Below are 21,476 nucleotides of genomic sequence, written 5' to 3'. Positions count from 1 at the left end.
TTTAAGGACATTACTTCAAAGTTGGATCAGCCTGCAGTGTGTTTTTCCACTTTAATTTTGAGGGTGACTCCAAATCCAGACCTCCATGGGTTAATAAATTTGATTTCCATTGATAATTTTTGTGTGATTTTGTTGTCAGCACATTCAACTATGTAAAGAACAAAGTATTTAATAAGAACATTTCATTCATTCAGATCTAGGATGTGTTATTTTAGTGTTCCCTTTATTTTTTTGAGATATATATATATATATATATATATATCTATCTATTAGTGCTACACAGTATATATACACACACAAAACTGAAGAAACTGCGGCACTCGGGGACTGGTAAAGAAGTCAGTGTATTAAGCAATACAAAACATCCATCGACGTTTCGGGGAATTCAACCCCTTTCTCAAGATGTACAGATATCAAAGGAAAAGAAAAACCCACTCACATTTTAAAAGTAGAGAGAGAGCCCGCCACGACACCCGTGCGTGCGTTTCCCGAGCTTCCAGATCCGGCTGGGGGAAGGCGCCAGGAGGGGACACGGCATGACGTCCGTGCTGAGCCCGGCCCGCCAGTTGCCTGGCAACGCCTGACGCTGAGCCCGCAGGCCGGAGGCTGGGGAAGGGGGAGGAACCAAGAGAGCAGCGCTTTAGAGATGTAAACAAATGGATTATAACCATGGCAATCAGGATCACAAACGTGCATCTATTGAATATCACAGCCCACCCCAATATACTGACCATAGTCCACTAGTGGACACCAGTGGGATTAAGGAGCTGACAACACCCGCATGCAGGACGGAGGGGAATAGTTATACAGATAAGCACCATGAATAGTATAACCAGTGATGTTACTTAACACAAAGGTTGTGTATCCACAACCCCAGTATAGCTAATAAGGCTATGCATAATCAATGAAGAGCAGTCACAGGGAGTCAATGCCCCCCCCTAGTCCCACACAGCATGGTGCCAATTCTTGGCAAGCCTAGATGAAGTAGGGATTGGTATCCTCCTTGACAGTTATCCAAACGTTGCTCCACACAATTCTTTCATTAAGGCCCGCCGGATGGATCGTGTTGAGCCCGTAGATCCAGGACGCCTCTTTGCGGAGCAGTTCAACGTTTGACCCCCAGTCGACTAACCCTTCCATCAAGTCATATATTCGGCTTGTAGATGAGTCTATGAGCAAATACACCGGGGCGTCGGAACACCAACATCACAATCTGTCCAAACAACAGTGGTTGGCGCTCAAGATCTTGGGATCTTACTCTGACGTGGTTATCCGCCCGGCAGATAAGGGAGCGGAATCGTTATCTTGGACATGGCCTATTATAAAACCGAGATCTTGGCCCAATTATCTGATTCCAATACGTATAGCCAACTGGAATCAGACCCGTCCATGAAATACAAACTGGAGCTGGACGGGATTCTAGCTGAAGCCAAGGCCCTAGGTCTAATTTCAGACAAAATCCACAAGGCACTTACACAGGACTTCCCCATGGTTCCTATTTTCTTTACAGTTCCCAAAATACACAAGGACCTCAATAATCCCCCCGGCCGCCCCATCATATCTGCACGCCAATCTCTATATCAACCTGTTTCCCAGTTCTTGGATTGTTTTTTACAGCCACTTGTTCTGAGGCAACCCAGGTGCCTGAAGGATACCACGTCCTTTTTGTTACTTTTGGATTCCTTTGGTGAGGTGCCCGACGGGACCATACTGTGCACGATTGACATCTGTAGCCTGTACACTAGCATCCCCCACGAAGGGGGCTTGAGTGCTATGAGATCTTTTTTATGCAAAGAAGCTATGCGAAATGTGGACCTAGACCTGTTTATGACCTTGCTGGAGTTGACCTTAACTAGGAACTTTTTCCTCTTCTATGGTTAATTCTAAGAACAAAAATCTGGTTGTGCCATGGGGAGTAACGTGGCACCATCTTATGCCAACATCTTCATGCTGCAAGAAGAGTCAATGATGTTTTTCCAGTCCATCGCTCTTTTTACCAGATACATCGATGATATTTTCATCCTCTGGACTGGAGGGGAGTCAGCACTCGTACGTCTGTTGGATTTCATCAATACCAGGCCCTTCCCCATCAGGATCACGTATCAGTGGTCCTTGACATCAATTAATTACCTTGATGTTCTGATTTCCTTGAGTGCAGGGAAACTCTTAACCAACATTTATAGTAAACCAACAGACAAAAACACCCTGTTACGTGCCAACAGCCACCACCCTCGCCCCCTGAAATTGGGTCTACCCAGATCTCAAATGTTAAGAACAGCACGTATTTGCAATCAGCCAGATAAGATCGAGTGGGAACTGGACAAGATGGTCCTCAAGTTCACAGAAAGGGGATACGACAAGACGACACTGGTCCGTACCAAAAATGAGGTGTTGGAATTAAAAAGGGACGAACTGCTACGCCCCACCCCTAGAACGTTGGGTGACAAAATCCCATGGACTACGACCTTTGATACCTCCAGCCCCATCCTAAATAGAGCGAACAGAGCCCTCTGGCCCATAGTTTCCACGGATACCTCCCTTCCTTTCAAACATGTTACTCCCATGATGTGCTACTGAAGAGGGCGCAACATAAAAGACCTGGTGGTACACACGGACATTTCCAGCTTGTCTAACTCTTCGAAGGGGACCTTTCTATCAAAAAGACCAGGTTGCTATCGTTGCTTAGGGTGCACTACTTGTAGCCACATGATCACTGGGCCTTCCTTTACTCTACCCGTGACTGGTAGAATAATTTTCATCAGGCATGTGGTTTCTTGCACTTCCATACACATTATCTACCTTATTATATGCCCGTACAAGCTCTGCTATATAGGAAAGACGATCAGGACTTTGAGGGAACGTATGGCTCTCCACCGCTCGGCAATTAAGGCCGCCATCGCAGGGTCCCCTTCCGATCAGCCAGTGGCAAGACACTTTCAGGAGGCCAAACATACGCTGGGTGATCTTAAACACATAATCATCGATCATGTCCCCAAGTCTGCTCGGGGGGGGGGGGTGATCGCGATGGCCTATTGCTCCGCAAAGTGGCGTCCTGGATCTACGGGCTCAACACGATCCATCCAGCAGGCCTTAATGAAAGAATTGTGTGGAGCACGTTTAGATAACTGTCAAGGAGGATACCAATCCCTACTTCATCCAGGCTTGCCAAGAATTGGCCCCATGCTGTGTGGGACTAGGGGGGCATTGGCTCCCTGTGACTGCTCTTCATTGATTATGCATAGCCTTATTAGCTATACTGGGGTTGTGGATATACAAACTTTGTGTTAAGTAACATCACTGGTTATACTATTCATGGTGCTTATCTGTATAACTATTCCCCTCCGTCCTGCATGCTGGTGTTGTCAGCTCCTTAATCCCACTGGTGTCCACTAGCGGACTATGGTCAGTATATTGGGGTAGGCTGTGATATTCAATAGACGCACGTTTGTGATCCTGATTGCCATGGTTATAATCCATTTGTTTACATCTCTAAAGCGCTGCTCTCTTGGTTCCTCCCCCTTTCCCCAGCCTCCGGCCTGCGGGCTCAGCGTCAGACGTTGCCAGGCAACTGGCGGGCCGGGCTCCGCACGGACGTCATGCCGTGTCACCTCCTGGCGCCTTCCCCCAGCCGGATCCGGAAGCTCGGGAAACGCACGCACGGGTGTCGTGGCGGGCTCTCTCTCTACTTTTAAAAGGTGAGTGAGTTTTTCTTTTCCTTTGATATCTGTACATCTTGAGAAAGGGGTTGAATTCCCCAAAACGTCAATGGATGTTTTGTATTGCTTAATACACTGACTTCTTTACCAGTCCCCGAGTGCCGCAGCTTCTTCAGTTTTGTGTTCATACGTTTCTGAGGGCACCAGGGCGCGTTGCCACTTATGGGAGTGCCGGGCTTTTCGTACAATACAATATATATATATATATATATATATATATATATATATATATAAATATAATGCTTGTGGCAGCACTCCCAATACAACTTAAACTTTGCCGGTGCCCTCCTAGGTACCTCAGCGAGGTCCAATATAAACAACAGTGATGGCGGCACTCGGTCAATAATTCAAACAAGATGCAGGCTTAATGCAACAACGTTTCGGGTGTTTTTTGTCACCCCGTCCTCAGGTACCTGAGGACGGGGTGACTATATATATATATATATATATATATATATATACAAAATAGAGAATTCAGCACTCACCATAGCAAGCTCACTTGTCCTCACAACATCAATAAATAAATAAATGATGGGGGTTTAGTTGGTGGATTGGCCAATGCACGGAAGCCTGCATACCGATTTTCAAGGTACCCCACCTTCATGCAGGTCCTACACTATCACAAAGCCTAAAGAATTAAAACCTGGCAACTGTATCACATATAATATAACTGCAAATATGCCCACTAGGTTTAATGTATGCCTGCCACATATCTAGTGGCTTTTAAAGGCATACTAGTCACCTGACACAGCCGATAAATTACTAAGGAGCAGCTGACACAGGTTTAGAACAATTAAGATTACACAGGGGTGCATGAAAAGGCCTGTGACCATGGTTAATAAGAGTTAACCAAAGATTAACCCCAAAATATACAAACAAATATAGAAAACCACAGCACTCGCCACCCCAGAAGCGGGGTGCAGTGTCTGCACTCACCACTCATAGGGTGGGGTGCATGCAGCCCATGGCCACCTACCCAAATACATACAAAATAGAGAATTCAGCACTCACCATAGCAAGCTCACTTGTCCTCACAACATCAATAAATAAATAAATGATGGGGGTTTAGTTGGTGGATTGGCCAATGCACGGAAGCCTACATACCGATTTTCAAGGTACCCCACCTTCATGCAGGTCCTACACTATCACAAAGCCTAAAGAATTAAAACCTGGCAACTGTATCACATATAATATAACTGCAAATATGCCCACTAGGCTTTGTGATAGTGTAGGACCTGCATGAAGGTGGGGTACCTTGAAAATCGGTATGCAGGCTTCCGTGCATTGGCCAATCCACCAACTAAACCCCCATCATTTGTTTATTTATTGATGTTGTGAGGACAAGTGAGCTTGCTATGGTGAGTGCTGAATTCTCTATTTTGTATGTATTTGGGTAGGTGGCCATGGGCTGCATGCACCCCACCCTATGAGTGGTGAGTGCAGACACTGCACCCCGCTTCTGGGGTGGCGAGTGCTGTGGTTTTCTATATTTGTTTGTATATTTTGGGGTTAATCGTTGGTTAACTCTTATTAACCATGGTCACAGGCCTTTTCATGCACCCCTGTGTAATCTTAATTGTTCTAAACCTGTGTCAGCTGCTCCTTAGTAATTTATCGGCTGTGTCAGGTGACTAGTATGCCTTTAAGAGCCACTAGATATGTGGCAGGCATACATTAAACCTAGTGGGCATATTTGCAGTTATATTATATGTGATACAGTTGCCAGGTTTTAATTCTTTAGGCTTTGTGATAGTGTAGGACCTGCATGAAGGTGGGGTACCTTGAAAATCGGTATGCAGGCTTCCGTGCATTGGCCAATCCACCAACTAAACCCCCATCATTTATTTATTTATTGATGTTGTGAGGACAAGTGAGCTTGCTATGGTGAGTGCTGAATTCTCTATTTTGTATGTATTTGGGTAGGTGGCCATGGGCTGCATGCACCCCACCCTATGAGTGGTGAGTGCAGACACTGCACCCCGTTTCTGGGGTGGCGAGTGCTGTGGTTTTCTATATTTGTTTGTGTATATATATATACACACACACACACACACACACACACACACACACACACACACACACACACACACACACACACATAGGTTGAGTATCCCATATCCAAATATTCCGAAATACGGACTTTTTTGCGTGAGAGTGAGATAGTGAAACCTTTGTTTTCTGATGGCTCAATGTACACAAACTTTGTTTAATACACACAGTTACTGTATATATAATATACACACACACACACACACACACACACACACACACACACACACACACACTGCTCAAAAAAATAAAGGGAACACTTAAACAACACAATGTAACTCCAAGTTAATCACACTTCTATGAAATCAAACTGTCCACTTAGGAAGCAACACTGATTGACAATCAATTTCACATGCTGTTGTGCAAATGGAATAGACAACAGGTGGAAATTATAGGCAATTAGCAAGACACCCCCAATAAAGGAGTTGTTCTGCAGGTGGTGACCACAGACTACTTCTCAGCTCCTATGCTTTCTGGCTGATGTTTTGGTCACTTTTGAAAGCTGGCGGTGTTTTCACTCTAGTGGTAGCATGAGACGGAGTCTACAACCCACACAAGTGGCTCAGGTAGTGCAGCTCAGCCAGGATGGCACATCAATGCGAGCTGTGGCAAGGAGGTTTGTTGTGTCTGTCAGCGTAGTGTCCAGAGCATGGAGGCGCTACCAGTAGACAGGCCAGTACATCAGGAGACGTGGAGGAGGCCGAAGGAGGGCAACAACTCAGCAGCAGGACCGCTACCTCCGCCTTTGTGCAAGGAGGAACAGGAGGAGCACTGCCATAGCCCTGCAAAATTATCTCCAGCAAGCCACAAATGTGCATGTGTCTACTCAAATGACCAGAAACAGACTCCATGAGGATGGTATGAGGGCCTGACGTCCACAGGTGGGGGTTGTGCTTACAGCCCAACACCGTGCAGGACGTTTGGCATTTGCCAGAGAACACCAAGATTGGCAAATTCGCCACTGGCGCCCTGTGCTCTTCACAGATGAAAGCAGGTTCTCACTGAGCACATGTGACAGACGTGACAGAGTCTGGAAACGCCAAGGAGAACGCTCTGCTGCCTGCAACATCCTCCAGCATGACCGGTTTGGCAGTGGGTCAGTAATGGTGTTGGGTGGCATTTCTTTGGGGGGCCTCACAGCCCTCCATGTGCTCGCCAGAGGTAGCCTGACTGCCATTAGGTACCGAGATGAGATCCTCAGACCCCTTGTGAGACCATATGCTGGTGCAGTTGGCCCTGGGTTCCTCCTAATGCAAGACAATGCTAGACCTCATGTGGCTGGAGTGTGTCAGCAGTTCCTGCAAGACGAAGGCATTGATGCTATGGACTGGCACGCCCGTTCCCCAGACCTGAATCCAATTGAGCACATCTGGGACATCATGTCTCGCTTCATCCACCAACGCCACGTTGCACCACAGACTGTCCAGGAGTTGGCGGATGCTTTAGTCCAGGTCTTGGAGGAGATCCCTCAGGAGACCATCCACCACCTCATCAGGAGCATGCCCAGGCTTTGTAGGGAGGTCATACAGGCACGTGGAGGCCACACACACTACTGAGCCTCATTTTGACTTGTTTTAAGGACATTACATCAAAGTTGGATCAGCCTGTAGTGTGTTTTTCCACTTTAATTTTGAGTGTGACTCCAAATCCAGACCTCCATGGGTTAATAAATTTGATTTCCATTGATAATTTTTGTGTGATTTTGTTGTCAGCACATTCAACTATGTAAAGAACAAAGTATTTAATAAGAATATTTCTTTCATTCAGATCTAGGATGTGTTATTTTAGTGTTCCCTTTATTTTTTTGAGCAGTATATATATATATATATATATATATATATATATATATATATATAATTAGTGCTACACAGTATATACTGTTTTGTGTTTTTTTTACGGTGTCTTTCAGTCACCTGATACCGCTTTCATTCTCTGCTTGTGTCCTGTATTTACTGGCACATAAATCTGGGGGTTATTTGCAGGTATTGTTTTTGTCTGGCTATATTGTACTGTTATGTTCTGAGGCTACATTCCCTATAATGTCTGCCACACAGGGCGGGAAATCCGTGGACGCTTCTGCATCATGCAGTGCTTGCACCAAGGATTTACCTGAGGGGGAAATTTTAGCTGATGGTTTAGGTACTGAGTGCCATACATCTCCGAGTCAGCCTGCAGCACCTGTGGCCAATTAGGAACCACCTTGGGCAGCATTCTCAAGTATGCTGAATACACTTGTGACACGTCTTAAGCCCCCTGTGGAGCCTCCTGTGCCATTGCAGCCCCATATTGTCTCTGTAGTTAATCCGCCCTGGGCGGATACTCTGTCTACCCAGATACAACAATTAAATCAATCTTTGGTTAGAGAAAAGTCTTCCCCACGCCCCTCTTGGGTCAAAGGGTCATCTAAGGGAGCCGCTTCCTCCTAACAATCCACTAATATTTTGAGATAATTCTTCTAATGAGAATGGGGAATATACTGACCCGTCAGACACTGGTACAGTCGCTTCTGACGAGGAACCTACAACTCAGGTTGATGTTCCTAACCTAGTGGAGGCTATTAAGCTGATTCTACAAATTGATGAGGTAGATCCCACTACTGCGTCTAAAAAACCTGATAAGTTCAAACGTCAGAAGGTTACTAAAGTAGTCTTACCACATTCTGACCATTTAATCGACATACGTTTGGAATCCTGGTCGTCTCCAGGAAAGAAATTCTCCCTGTCTAAAAAGATGTTAGCTCGTAATCCTATCCCTGCGGAGTTGAGTAACAAGTGGGAAACTCCACCACCGGTGGACTCTCATGACGCCCGTCTTGTGGTGTCATCTACTCTGCCTGTCACCACTGTCACCTCAATGAAGGAACCGATGGATAAGCGTATGGAGGGATGCCTGAAGTCTATTTACTCCCTTACCGGTGCTGTACATAGACCTACTATAGCAGCTTCCTGGGCTGCTAAAGGAATTGAAGCATGGGTTCAGGCATTAGAGGATGAGCTGCCTCAGGATATTTCTGACACTGCCAGACAATAGCTATCTCTTATTACCACCGCCTCACACTATATTCAGGAGGCGTCCTCTGAGGCAGGAGTAATGGCTGCCAAGGCGTCTACTACGTCTCTACTGGCTCGCCGAATTCTGTGGTTGAGGTCCTGGAAGGTGGACCTAGACTCCAAAAAGACCTTGTAGTTGATCCCATTTAAGGGAGACATCCTATTTGGGGAGGTTCAGAATAAGATTGTGATTGACTTGGCGACTGCTAAGATTGCGTTTCTCCCAAGTACTAATCCTTCTGCACCGAAGGCAAAGGTACCACTTTTCGTTCCATTTGACCTCCAGGGAAAGCAAAGGGTCAGGCATACCCAAGACAAGCTCGTACTACCAAAACCACTAAGCCCAAACCTTAACAATCCTGTGCCGCCCGTCAGCCTGCTTCCAAACAAGACAAGCCTGCTGCATGACGGGGCGGGCCTCCCCCTGGGGGATCCCAGGGTGGGAGGCCGACTTTTGCAGTTCGCCCAGGCCTGGTCAAAGACCACTTCGGATGCCTGGGTACGGGAAGTTGTCTCTCACGGGTACGCAATCTCTTTCAAGAGACGTCCCCTTCACCAGTTCTGCTCGACGGTTATACCTTTGGATCCATTGAAAGCGCAAGCTCTACACTTGGTTGTGCGATCCCTCCTGGACACAGGAGTGGTTGTGCTGGTAACTCTGTCCCAGAGAGGCATGGGATACTATTCGACCCTGTTTCTAGTTCCGTAACCCAGTGTGTCCTTCGGGCCTATATTCAAGCTCAAATCATTGAACAAATTTGTGAGGGTGTCCAAATTCCGTATGGAAACTCTGCGCTCTATTGTACTGGCCATGGAACCCGAAGACTAAACGGTATCTGTGGACTTACAGGATGCTTACCTGCATATACTTATTGCCATGTCGCATCAACAATATCTGTGGTTTGCTATTGGCAACCTACATTATCAATTCCAGGCTCTGCCATTTGGACTGGCCACGGCCCCTTGGATCTTCACCAAGTTCATGGCTGTGATGACGGCCCTTCTCCGCCATCAGGGAATCAGGATCCTGCCGTATCTGGATGACTTGCTGATCCTGGCAAATTCCCAAGATTTTCTCCTCAGTCATCTGGAACTGACGGTCCAATTCCTACAAGCCCACGGGTGGCTCATCAACTGGAAAAAGTCCTCGCTGGTCCCTGCTCGGAGCATGGTGCATCTGGGGGCACTGCTAGACACGCACACAGCCAGAGACTGTTTCTGTCCCCAGAGAAAGTCTTGAAACTTCAGGAGAGGATCAGATACTTCCTTTCTCGCCCAAGAGTGTCGATACACTCGGCGATGGAAGTACTAGGCCTCACGGTGTTGGCTTTCGACATGGTAGAGTTTGCTCAATTTCATTCCCACCCACTGCAGAGGTTAATCCTTTCCAAATGGGACAGCCTGCCTCATCGGATCAGGTCTCAAATGATCTCCTTGACTCTGGAGGTTCGTCTGTCACTGAACTGGTGGCTACAGGACCAACAGTTGAGCAGGGGCCGACCCTTCTGGATCCCCAACTGGGTCCTACTGACTACGTACGCCAGTCTTCGGGGTTTGGGCGCGGTGCTAGAGCAACACTCTCTCCAGGGTCGGTGGACCAAGGAGGAATCTCTCCTCCCGATAAATATTCTGGAATTGCGGGCATTGTTCAATGCTTTGACTCTTGCCCTGACTCTGGTACAGAACAGGCTTGTTCAAGTACAATCAGACAACGCCACCACGGTGGCATACATAAATCATCAAGGCGGCACTCGAATCCGCATGGCAATGATCAAAGTGGCAAAAATCCTTCGTTGTGCGGAATGCCATCTGCCAACAAGATCGGCAGTGTTCATTCCTGGAGTCCTCAACTGGGAAGCGGACTTCCTCAGTAATCAGGACGTTCACGCCGGAGAGTGGAGTTTTCATCCGGAAGTCTTTAATTTAACACGGCACCACCCACCTCCAGTGCCTGGAGCTCAGCCTGTTGGTGCCTCGGATCAAGATCCAACTCTACAGCCCCATGTTATTCCCTGTGGAATCCAGTGTACCTCGCAGAAAGATTTAACAAAGGTAAGTTCTTACCATAAATCTCCCTTTTCACCTAGTAATAAAAACGTTTAAAATGCACAACATTTTAATATATAGGCTAACGCTGTTCCTCACCTCTACGGGGGGGGGGGGGGGGGGGTAAATTAAAGAGCTTTGCGCGCCAGCAGCCACTAGAGGGCGCCCGGTGGGGCAATTAAATTGTTTTCCATTTAGGAACGCACAGCCGCCGACACTAACATTACTGTTATGATGTTCTGTCATTTTGACAGGCTGGTAACTAGTAACGTAATACAGACTTGCCACACTGTCCTCTTACTCTCAGGAATAACCTGAGACATAATTTTCAGTAAATTAAGAAATAAGTGAGAGCAAACGCAGAACTTCAAAAAACAAAAATTGAATAAATATGCAAATTTAAATAAGAGGGTGGTCCTAACAATGGAAGTAGGTTGAACTTTGATGTGTCATATTCCCACCATGTGCAGTTGTCCGCTGCATCCGCAAACCAGCTAAACTAGATGCAACTGTTTTGATTTTTTTTGCCATGGGTGCTTCTGAAAACCGTGAATGGGATTGAAATGCACTAGGCGCATTTAACAGAACATTGCAAATCTTCAGATTTGTAGTTTGTAAATGACCTTTAATGTTATGGTCTCTGCCACATACAGTACCTGTCTGCACCACTCACAATCGCGAACAACTGCTCACCTGACTCTCGCAAAGGCATAAGTGACCATGATTTAACATGAACTTCCAAGTCCTTCCATGTCTGATGGTGATACTTAAAACTGTCCTATAAAACATGTCTGTGCTAATTATTACAATGGTGAATAAAGTGAATATTTCTGACTTAGGGGTACATTTACTAAGCAGTGATAAGAGCGGAGAAGTTACCCGTGGCAACCAATCAGCACTGAAGTAACATCTATATTTTGCATACTATAAAATGATACAGAGCTGCTGATTGGTTAATGGGGAAATTTCTCCACTGGCTCACTTCTTGGTTCTTATCACTGCTTAGTAAATGTACCCCTAAATCTGTAAACCTTGGGTTTGTTATTTACATTTTGGACAGAGCATAACCACAAGGAAGTGCAGTGAAGTAAATGGCTCAGGAGGCACTGGCTAGTAGTACCAGAGCTAGATGTACACAAAATATATGAGCCAAAGGGTACATGTGGGGCATTATACGCAGGTGCAGCAGTATATACTGCTGGAAATTTGGTAAGTGTTGGTAAGAAATGTGCAGAAAAGGTAGGCAGGGGAGGCACTCCCTCACCTGTCATGGAGTGTTTACTTCAGAGTTTTAACTATAAAAATGATTAGAATATACAAAGAAGATATTTCTAATATAATCTTTGTATTTTTTATATACTTTATAAAGTTAAAACCCTGGCTTATACATTAGTATGACAGGAAAGGTTCTGCCTCACCACATGTCACTGCATTATCAATCCTGTTTGCTACTTCATGGCATCCCACAATTGAGTAGTTACCTATCTCGAGTATATTTTTACAGTGAAAATTAGTGATTGGGAAAGGTTTGCCTTACTCATGTAACTTGTGCAAGAGAGCCTTTTCAAGGTCTCTCATGCGACACCTGGGGTATATTTATTAAAGGTTGAATTTTTTTTCCCCACTGATTTTTACCTATTTCAAATGAATGAAAATCTATTTTAATTAATGTTAGTTTCTCTAACGTCCTAGTGGATGCTGGGGACTCCGTAAGGACCATGGGGAATAGACGGGCTCCACAGGAGACAGGGCACTTTAAGAAAGAATTAGGATACTGGTGTGCACTGGCTCCTCCCTCTATGTCCCTCCTCCAGACCTCAGTTTGAATCTGTGCCCGGACAAGCTGGGTGCACCTTAGTGAGCTCTCCTGAGCTTGCTAGGAAAGAAAGTATTTTGTTAGGATTTTTTATTTTCAGAGAGATCTGCTGGCAACAGACTCTCTGCTACGTGGGACTGAGGGGAGAGAAGCAGCCCTACTCACTAGAAGATAGGTCCTGCTTCTTAGGCTACTGGACACCATTAGCTCCAGAGGGATCGTACACCGGAACGCACCCTTGGTCGTCCGATCCCGGAGCCGCGCCGCCGTCCCCCTCGCAGAGCCAGAAGACAGAAGCCGGCGTCAGAAGCAAGAAGACTTCGAAATCGGCAGCAGAAGACTCCAGTCTTCATATGAGGTAGCGCACAGCACTGCAGCTGTGCGCCATTGCTCCCACACTAAACCCACACACTCCGATCACTGTAGGGTGCAGGGCGCAGGGGGGGGCGCCCTGGGCAGCAATTAGGTACCTCTTGGCAAAAGCAGCATATATACAGTTGGGCACTGTATATATGCATGAGCCCCCGCCATTATTTTTACACAGAACGCGGGACAGAAGCCCGCCGCTGAGGGGGTGGGGCTTTTTCCTCAGCACTCACCAGCGCCATTTTCTCTCCACAGCTCCGCTGAGAGGAAGCTCCCCAGGCTCTCCCCTGCAGATTCACGGTAGAAAGAGGGTAAAAAGAGAGGGGGGGCACATAAATTTGGCGCAAAAACAGTATATTCAGCAGCTACTGGGTTAACACTAAGTTACTGTGTGACTCCTGGGTAATATAGCGCTGGGGTGTGTGCTGGCATACTCTCTCTCTGTCTCTCCAAAAGGCCTTGTGGGGGAACTGTCTTCAAATAGAGCATCCCCTGTGTGTGTGGTGTGTCGTACGGTACGCTTGTGTCGGCATGTTTGACGAGGAAGGCCATGTGGAAACAGAGCGGGTACAAAGGAATGTGGGGTCGCCGCCGACACCCGATTGGATGGATATGTGGAAGGTTTTAAATGATAATGTTAATTCCTTGCATAAAAGGTTGGATAAAGCTGAAGCCTTGGGACAGTCAGGGTCTCAACCCATGCCTGATCCTATAGCGCAGAGGCCGTCGGGGTCTCAGAAGCGCCCACTATCCCAAGTTGTTGACACAGATATCGACACGGATTCCGACTCCAGTGTCGATGGCAATGATGCAAAGTTGCAGCCTAAAATGGCTAAAGCCATCCTCTACATGATTATAGCAATGAAAGATGTGTTACACATCACAGAGGAAACCCCAGTCCCTGACAAGAGGGTTTATATGTATGGGGAAAAAAGGCAAGAGGTGACCTTTCCCCCTTCACATGAGTTAAATGAGTTATGTGAAAAGGCTTGGGAATCTCCAGATAGAAAACTGCAGATTTCCAAACGGATGCTTATGGCGTATTCTTTGCCGCCAACGGACAGGTTACGCTGGGAATCCTCCCCTAGGGTAGACAAAGCTTTAACACGCTTATCCAAGAGGGTAGCCCTGCCGTCACAGGATACGCCACCCTAAAAGATGCTGCAGATAGAAAGCAGGAGGGTATCCTGAAGTCCATTTATACACATTCAGGTACCCTACTAAGGCCGGCGATTGCGTCGGCCTGGATGTGTAGTGCTGTAGCAGCATGGACAGATACCTTATCTGAGGAACTTGATACCTTGGACAAGGATACTATAGTACTGACCCTGGGGCATATTAAAGAAGCTGTCCTATATATGAGAGATGCCCAAAGAGACATTAGCCCACTGGGCTCTAGAATAAATGCAATGTCAATTTCCGCCAGAAGGGTCCTGTGGACTCGGCAATGGACAGGCGATGCTGACTCAAAAAGGCACATGAAGGTTTTAACTTACAGGGGTGAGGAGTTGTTTGGGGACGGTCTCTCGGACCTGGTCTCCACAGCTACGGCTGGAAAGTCAAATTTTTTGCCATATATTCCCTCACAACCTAAGAAAGCACCGTATTATCAAATGCAGTCCTTTCGATCACATAGAGGCAAGAAAGTCCGAGGTGCGTCCTTTCTTGCCAGAGGCAGGGGTAGAGGAAAGAAGCTGCACAATACAGCTAGTTCCCAGGAACAGAAGTCCTCCCCGGCTTCCTCTAAATCCGCCGCATGACGCTGGGGCTCCACAGGCGGAGCCAGGCCCGGTGGGGGCGCGTCTCCGAAATTTCAGCCACAAGTGGGTTCACTCCCAGGTGGATCCCTGGGCTATAGAGATTGTGTCTCAGGGTTACAAGCTGGAATTCGAAGTGATGCCCCCTCACCATTACCTCAAATCGGCCCTGCCAGCTTCCCCCATAGAGAGGGAAATAGTGTTAGCAGCAATTCACAAATTGTATCTCCAGCAGGTGGTGGTAAAGGTTCCCCTCCTTCAACAGGGAAGGGGTTACTAGTTATTGATGCCGTATGGGTCAGGCAGACTGCCTGACACATCTTCCAAAAATCTCCTCATTATTGCTGGATACCACCATTCCTGCTACCCATACGGCATCAATTGGACAGCATTTCCCTTGGACATCACCATCTGCGGAGAAATTGGAGTTTCCCTATCTGCTTGAAAACGCTTGCATTTGGTATGCTTAACAGGGACTTTTCCAACTCCACTGCTTTTATCAATTCTCCTACAACATATATGGACATATTTCCAGAGGGAGTCCTAGCCGGGGTATGATTTAATCCTACTGAGGAGATATGTGGATGTGTCATTTTATTTGATCAATTAACCTATAATTGTGTTGCAAAGGCATCTGTATTTTTAATTATTATTAAATTTATTATATACATTATCTCAATATAACCTACCGTCCTGAATTTTTAATTAGTATATCACTATATACATACTTCATACAACCTAGCGCTGGTGATCATCATTTTTTATTGCCTTCACATCAATATCCTGGAACTAAGGGCCATATACAACGCCCTAAGTCAAGCGGAGACCCTGCTTCGCAACCAATCGGTGCTGATTCAATCAGACAACATCACCGCAGTGGCTCATGTAAACCGCCAAGGCGGCACAAGGAGCAGGGTGGTGATGGCGGAAGCCACCAGAATTCTTCGCTGGGCGGAGAATCACGTACGAGCACTGTCAGCAGTGTTCATTCCGGGAGTGGACAACTGGGAAGCAGACTTCCTCAGCAGACACGACCTCCACCCGGGAGAGTGGGGACTTCATCAAGAAGTCTTCGCGCAGATTGCAAGGCGATGGGAACTGCCACAGGTGGACATGATGGCATCCCGTCTCAACAAAAAGCTACAGAGGTATTGCGCCAGGTCAAGAGACCCTCATGCGATAGCTGTAGACGCACTAGTGACACCGTGGGTGTTCCAGTCGGTTTATGTTTCCTCCTCTTCCTCTCATACCCAAGGTGCTGAGAATCATAAGAAAAAGAGGAGTGAGAACGATACTCATTGTTCCGGATTGGCCAAGAAGGACTTGGTATCCAGAGCTACAAGAAATGCTCACAGAGGACCCATGGCCTCTACTTCTAAGACAGGATCTGTTACAACAGGGGCCCTGTCTGTTCCAAGACTTACCGCGGCTGCGTTTGACGGCATGGCGGTTGAACGCCGGATCCTAGCAGAAAAAGGCATTCTGGATGAGGTTATTCCTACGCTGATAAAGGCTAGGAAGGACGTGACGGCTAAACATTATCACCGTATATGGCGAAAATATGTTGCTTGGTGTGAGGCCAGGAATGCCCCTACGGAGGAATTCCAGCTGGGCCGTTTCCTTCACTTCCTACAGTCGGGAGTGACTTTGGGCCTAAAATTGGGGTCCATTAAGGTCCAGATTTCGTCCCTATCCATTTTCTTTCAAAAAGAACTGGCTTCTCTTCCTGAAGTTCAGACGTTTGTAAAGGGAGTGCTGCATATTTAGCCCCCGTTTGTTCCCCCAGTGGCACCTAGGGATCTTAACGTGGTGTTGAGTTTCCTGAAATCACACTGGTTTGAGCCACTTGAAACCGTGGAGTTAAAATATCTCATGTGGAAGGTGGTCATGCTATTAGCCTTGGCTTCGGCTAGTCGTGTGTCAGAATTTGCGGCTTTGTCACATAAAAGCCCCTATCTGGTTTTCCATATGGACAGGGCAGAATTGCGGACTCGTCCACAATTTCTGCCAAAAGTGGTGTCATCTTTTCATATGAACCAACCTATTGTGGTGCCTGTTACTACTCGTGACTGGGAGGATTCCGAGTTACTGGATGTAGTCAGGGCTTTGAAGATTTATGTAGCCAGAACGGCTAGAGTCAGGAAAACTGAGTCGCTGTTTATCCTGTATGCATCCAACAAGCTGGGTGCTCCTGCTTCAAAGCAAACTATTGCTCGCTGGATCTGTAACACGATTCAGCAGGCTCATTCTGCGGCTGATTTGGAAAAAGAGGGGTGAAATCCTTAATGGCGCTTCTAGTGAAACAATTGCTGCCTTCTAGATCCAACGGTGGACTTATCCCAGATAGTCCAAAAAATGAAACAGAAGGAGTAGTGGTGGTGTGGACTAGATGGCGCTATCGCTCAAGCAGTGATGGTAAATGTGAGAGTGCTAAATAAAGAACATAAATAATAATTTTTACTTGTAAAAAAATGGGTGGTAAAGAAACGACTTTTAATCCTGCTGAGACTGTGCTATTAGCACTAAGAACTACAATACCCATTATCAAAGCGGCTCTTTTACTTTCTTTTTAGCCGCTATGGATACATAAGAACTGGGAACTACATTACCCAGAACTACAGCGGCATTTCCGCCGCGAACGGCGCTTCCGGGATCAAGATATGCCTAATATGGACTTCCGCCCTGGCCACAGACAACGCGACTTCCGGCATTGATGAAAACTACACTACCCATGAGGCCGAGCAACTTCCGGTCGTGGCCGATTTCTCCTTTTAGGAATAACTTTCTCTCTTTTAAACACATCTAATAATTCATACTGAAAGTCTATTTCGATCTTTGAATGTGATCATCCAAATAAGCCTGTTTCATGTGAATAACATAGCCATCAGGCCATAAATAATGTTACTTCCTGTGTATATTTTGACTACATTTCCCAGGAAGCTCAGCTACTTCCGGTCACGGACGTCTCTTAGATTATGAACGACTACATGTCCCACAATCCATAGTGAGAATCTTTATCTCAAAAGAGCATTGTTTTATGTCTACAATGTAGCATTTTATATGTTAACACAATGGTTTCCAAACTTTTTTGAATCACAGCGCCCTAGAATATCAGAATTTTTTTCACGGCACCCCTAGGCCAAAAATGTATTATTAAGAAATTTAGAAAGAAATATTACATTAAGTAGATCGCATTTATATGTTATCCTTAGGGTCAGTTGTGTGGTGATGGACAAGATTTGCTTCTGTTTGGCCACATATTTTATGACTGGCAGCCACCAGCACTGGTTTAGCCTATTATATTGTCCATGAATAATTTGAATTGGTCCTGGACCACCAACCCAGGGCACCCCTGCAAGTGTCCCGAGGCACCCCAAGGAGCCACGGCACACAGTTTGGGAACCTCTGTGTTAACATATATCTTAAACAGCAATGATAACTTTTTATTAATTTTTTTTTTTAACTTCTGAACACCCAGTTCCTGTCATGTGACAGGAAATGATGTAATCATGTCTTGCTATAAATAGGGGAACCTGTTTGCTTGGTCCCTCATGCCTTGAAAAAGAGTCCTTTGACTCGAAACGCGTTGGATTTGAGGGGGCTTCTCTGCGGCGGACCTGTCTTTTTGGACTCTGAAGGAAGGTAGGACCTTGTCAAAATTTTATAATCACTTTTTTTTGGAACCCCAAAGTTGGCCTCTTATGGTTCCAAGACGGTTCTCACTTCCATCAGAGCCGGACTCGTACGCTGAGATAAGTCTGTTTTTTATGCTATGTACCTTGAATACATTTTTTACATTTTACTACTTCTGGAGCGAGGTCTTTTAAAGATACCGTTATATGAGGATATCGACCGTTCTGCACGTGAGTGTGAGGTACGCCTCTCTCACTATTACAAAATTGGCTATTTACCACTGACTGATAAAGAACCCCATATTTTATTAAAGATACCGTTACGGGCATCTAGACACCTGTCTCTATGTAAGTCAGGTGTGTTTATAGGAATTCTATGTTTGCATTACCAGCATAGAAAGATATCTAGGTACGCCTATATACAGTATCAAGGATATCATATGTTCCTTGAACAATACTACACATTGTGTTCTTTTGTTTCACATTTTATATATGATCGAGTATTCCATCATTGGATATTCAACCACCATGGTAACCCCTTTGGAATGATGTCGTTGAAAGAAACCGTTATATGAGGATATCTACTGTCCCTCACGTGAGTGTTAGGTACGCCCTCTTCAACCACCAATTGATAAAGAGCACATCACATCTTTAAAAGATACCTTTATGGGCCTGTCACCACCTGTCTTTGTGTAAGTCAGGTGTGTTCATATGAGGATACTGTTTCTATATGTTTGGATTAAAAAGATCACCTATTCTCTGACCATTCACATTGCCTAGAGAAGCCTACCAGCTCCTATTGGCAAAAAAATCCTAGACGCTATATCTCTATATTTATTTAGTTTCAAGCGACATTACTACACATTTTATTTTTGTTTTGTTTTTTCAATATGGCTGAGCTCTCCATCATAAATTGGACATAGATTATACCTGACTCTTCGCCGGGAGACAGTACAGCTAAGTATTTGTTTTAGCACTCTCACATTTACCATCACTGCTTGAGCGATAGCGCCATCTAGTCCACACCACCACTACTCCTTCATTCTGCGGCTGGATTGCCGCTTCCAAAATCAGTGAAAGCCCACTCCACAAGGAAGGTGGGCTCTTCTTGGGCGGCTGCCCGAGGGGTCTCGGCATTACAGCTTTGCTGAGCGGCTACTTGGTCAGGTTCAAACACTTTTGCAAAGTTCTACAAGTTTGATACCCTGGCTGAGGAGGACCTTGTGTTTGCTCATTCGGTGCTGTAGAGTCGTCCGCACTCTCCCGCCCGTTTGGGAGCTTTGGTATAATCCCCATGGTCCTTACGGAGTCCCCAGCATCCACTAGGACCTTAGAGAAAATAAGATTTTACTTACCGGTAAATCTATTTCTCGTAGTCCGTAGTGGATGCTGGGCGCCCGTCCCAAGTGCGGACTTCTTCTGCAATACCAGTATATAGTTATTGCTTAAATAAGGGTTATGTTATGGTTGCATCAGGGTTATCTGATGCTCTGTTGTTGTTCATACTGTTAACTGGGTAAGTTTATCACGAGTTATACGGTGTGATTGGTGTGGCTGGTATGAGTCTTACCCTGGATTCCAAAATCCTTTCCTTGTACTGTCAGCTCTTCCGGGCACAGTTTCCTTAACTGAGGTCTGGAGGAGGGACATAGAGGGAGGAGCCAGTGCACACCAGTATCCTAATTCTTTCTTAAAGTGCCCTGTCTCCTGCGGAGCCCGTCTATTCCCCATGGTCCTTACGGAGTCCCCAGCATCCACTACAGACTACGAGAAATAGATTTGCCGGTAAGTAAAATCTAATTTTCAGGAGCTAAAGTACTCGCTTATTAACATGCTGTTTTATATTCATTTTTAAATGTTAGTAAATGTGTGTTTCAACCCTGGAAACTCAAAATTGATTTAGATCGATTTGCAGTTGTTAAAAATTAGTTACAGCTACCTAGGAAAACAGGTGTGCTATACCTGTGGGTTAATGTAGGTCTTGTATCCGCACATAAGATCTGCATGTTGTAGATTTCCATGTGTGTCAGTGTGAATGCAGTAAGTCAGCGCTGCTAAACACAATGGGGAATAAAGTGAATGTGACAAATCGGAAAATCTGTGCTCCTGTGAGTTGCATTGTAGTTACTCACACTAGGCCAGAGGGTCATTGACTTTGCTTGTCACCTTTTAACTTTCCAAATTTGAGAAGGTTTCTGTTATCCTTATGCTAGCTATTCTATGCATTGTAAGTCAGGTAATCGGTTAAGACAGAGGGGTATATTCAATTGAGGTCGGATCCATTCTGACATGCATTTGTCGGAATGGATCCGACAAGGGCCATTCAATTCCCATCTCAATTCGACTTTAAAAAAAGTCGAATTGAGATGAGGGACCGGAGAGGGGAGAGAGCCGCGGGCAGACGGGGGACAGTAGCGCTGCAAGAGGATGTGGCACAGCCGCCAGACCCTCACGGCAGCGTCCACCCGGCTCGAGCAAGCGGGACCTCACTTGTTGGAGCCGGGTGGATGCTGCCGTGAGCAGCGTGGCTGTGAGACATCCGGCTGCAGCGCTGTAGCGCTGCTCACCCCCGTCTGCCCGCGGCTCTCCTCCTCTCAGGTCGACTTTTTTTTTTTTTAAGTCAAACTGAGATGGTCGGAAACAGGGCCAAAACCTGTTGAATTTGACCCCGTTTCCGTCAGAAGCACGTGAATCGGCAGCTATACCGCCAATTCACGTACTATTCGACAAGTCGAATTCCCCGACTTGTCGAATAAAAATGCTGGGGACTGAATAGGTCGGAATCCTTCCGACCTGAAAAAGTCCAGAACTGCCATCTTTTCGACAAGACGGCAGTTTCGACCTTAATTGAATATACCCCAGAGTATTGAAGCCACTGAATACTGAAACTGGTAAGGAACGTAGCAATATCTAATGATTGGTGGGTGCAGCTATGTAAGTGGATTATTATTTTTTTTTTATTGTGTAGGGAGTTAACCAATAATACAAAATACTATGTTAGTAAGTATTTGGTAAACATTTACTATCAATACTGTAGACGCTTT

General features: G+C 45.9%; 1 protein-coding gene across 2 annotated transcripts in view; it reads left to right on the top strand.

Annotated features, from left to right (window-relative positions):
* LOC135055460 (ubiquinol-cytochrome-c reductase complex assembly factor 1) overlaps positions 1 to 21,476 on the top strand; it is a 406,324-nt gene that overhangs the window by 96,261 nt on the left and 288,587 nt on the right. The window lies entirely within an intron of this gene.

Source organism: Pseudophryne corroboree, chromosome 3, assembly GCF_028390025.1.
Source record: "Pseudophryne corroboree isolate aPseCor3 chromosome 3, aPseCor3.hap2, whole genome shotgun sequence".
NCBI lineage: Eukaryota > Metazoa > Chordata > Amphibia > Anura > Myobatrachidae > Pseudophryne > Pseudophryne corroboree.
The sequence above is the reverse complement of the archived record's forward strand: the minus strand, read 5'-3'. Positions and strand labels throughout refer to the sequence as shown.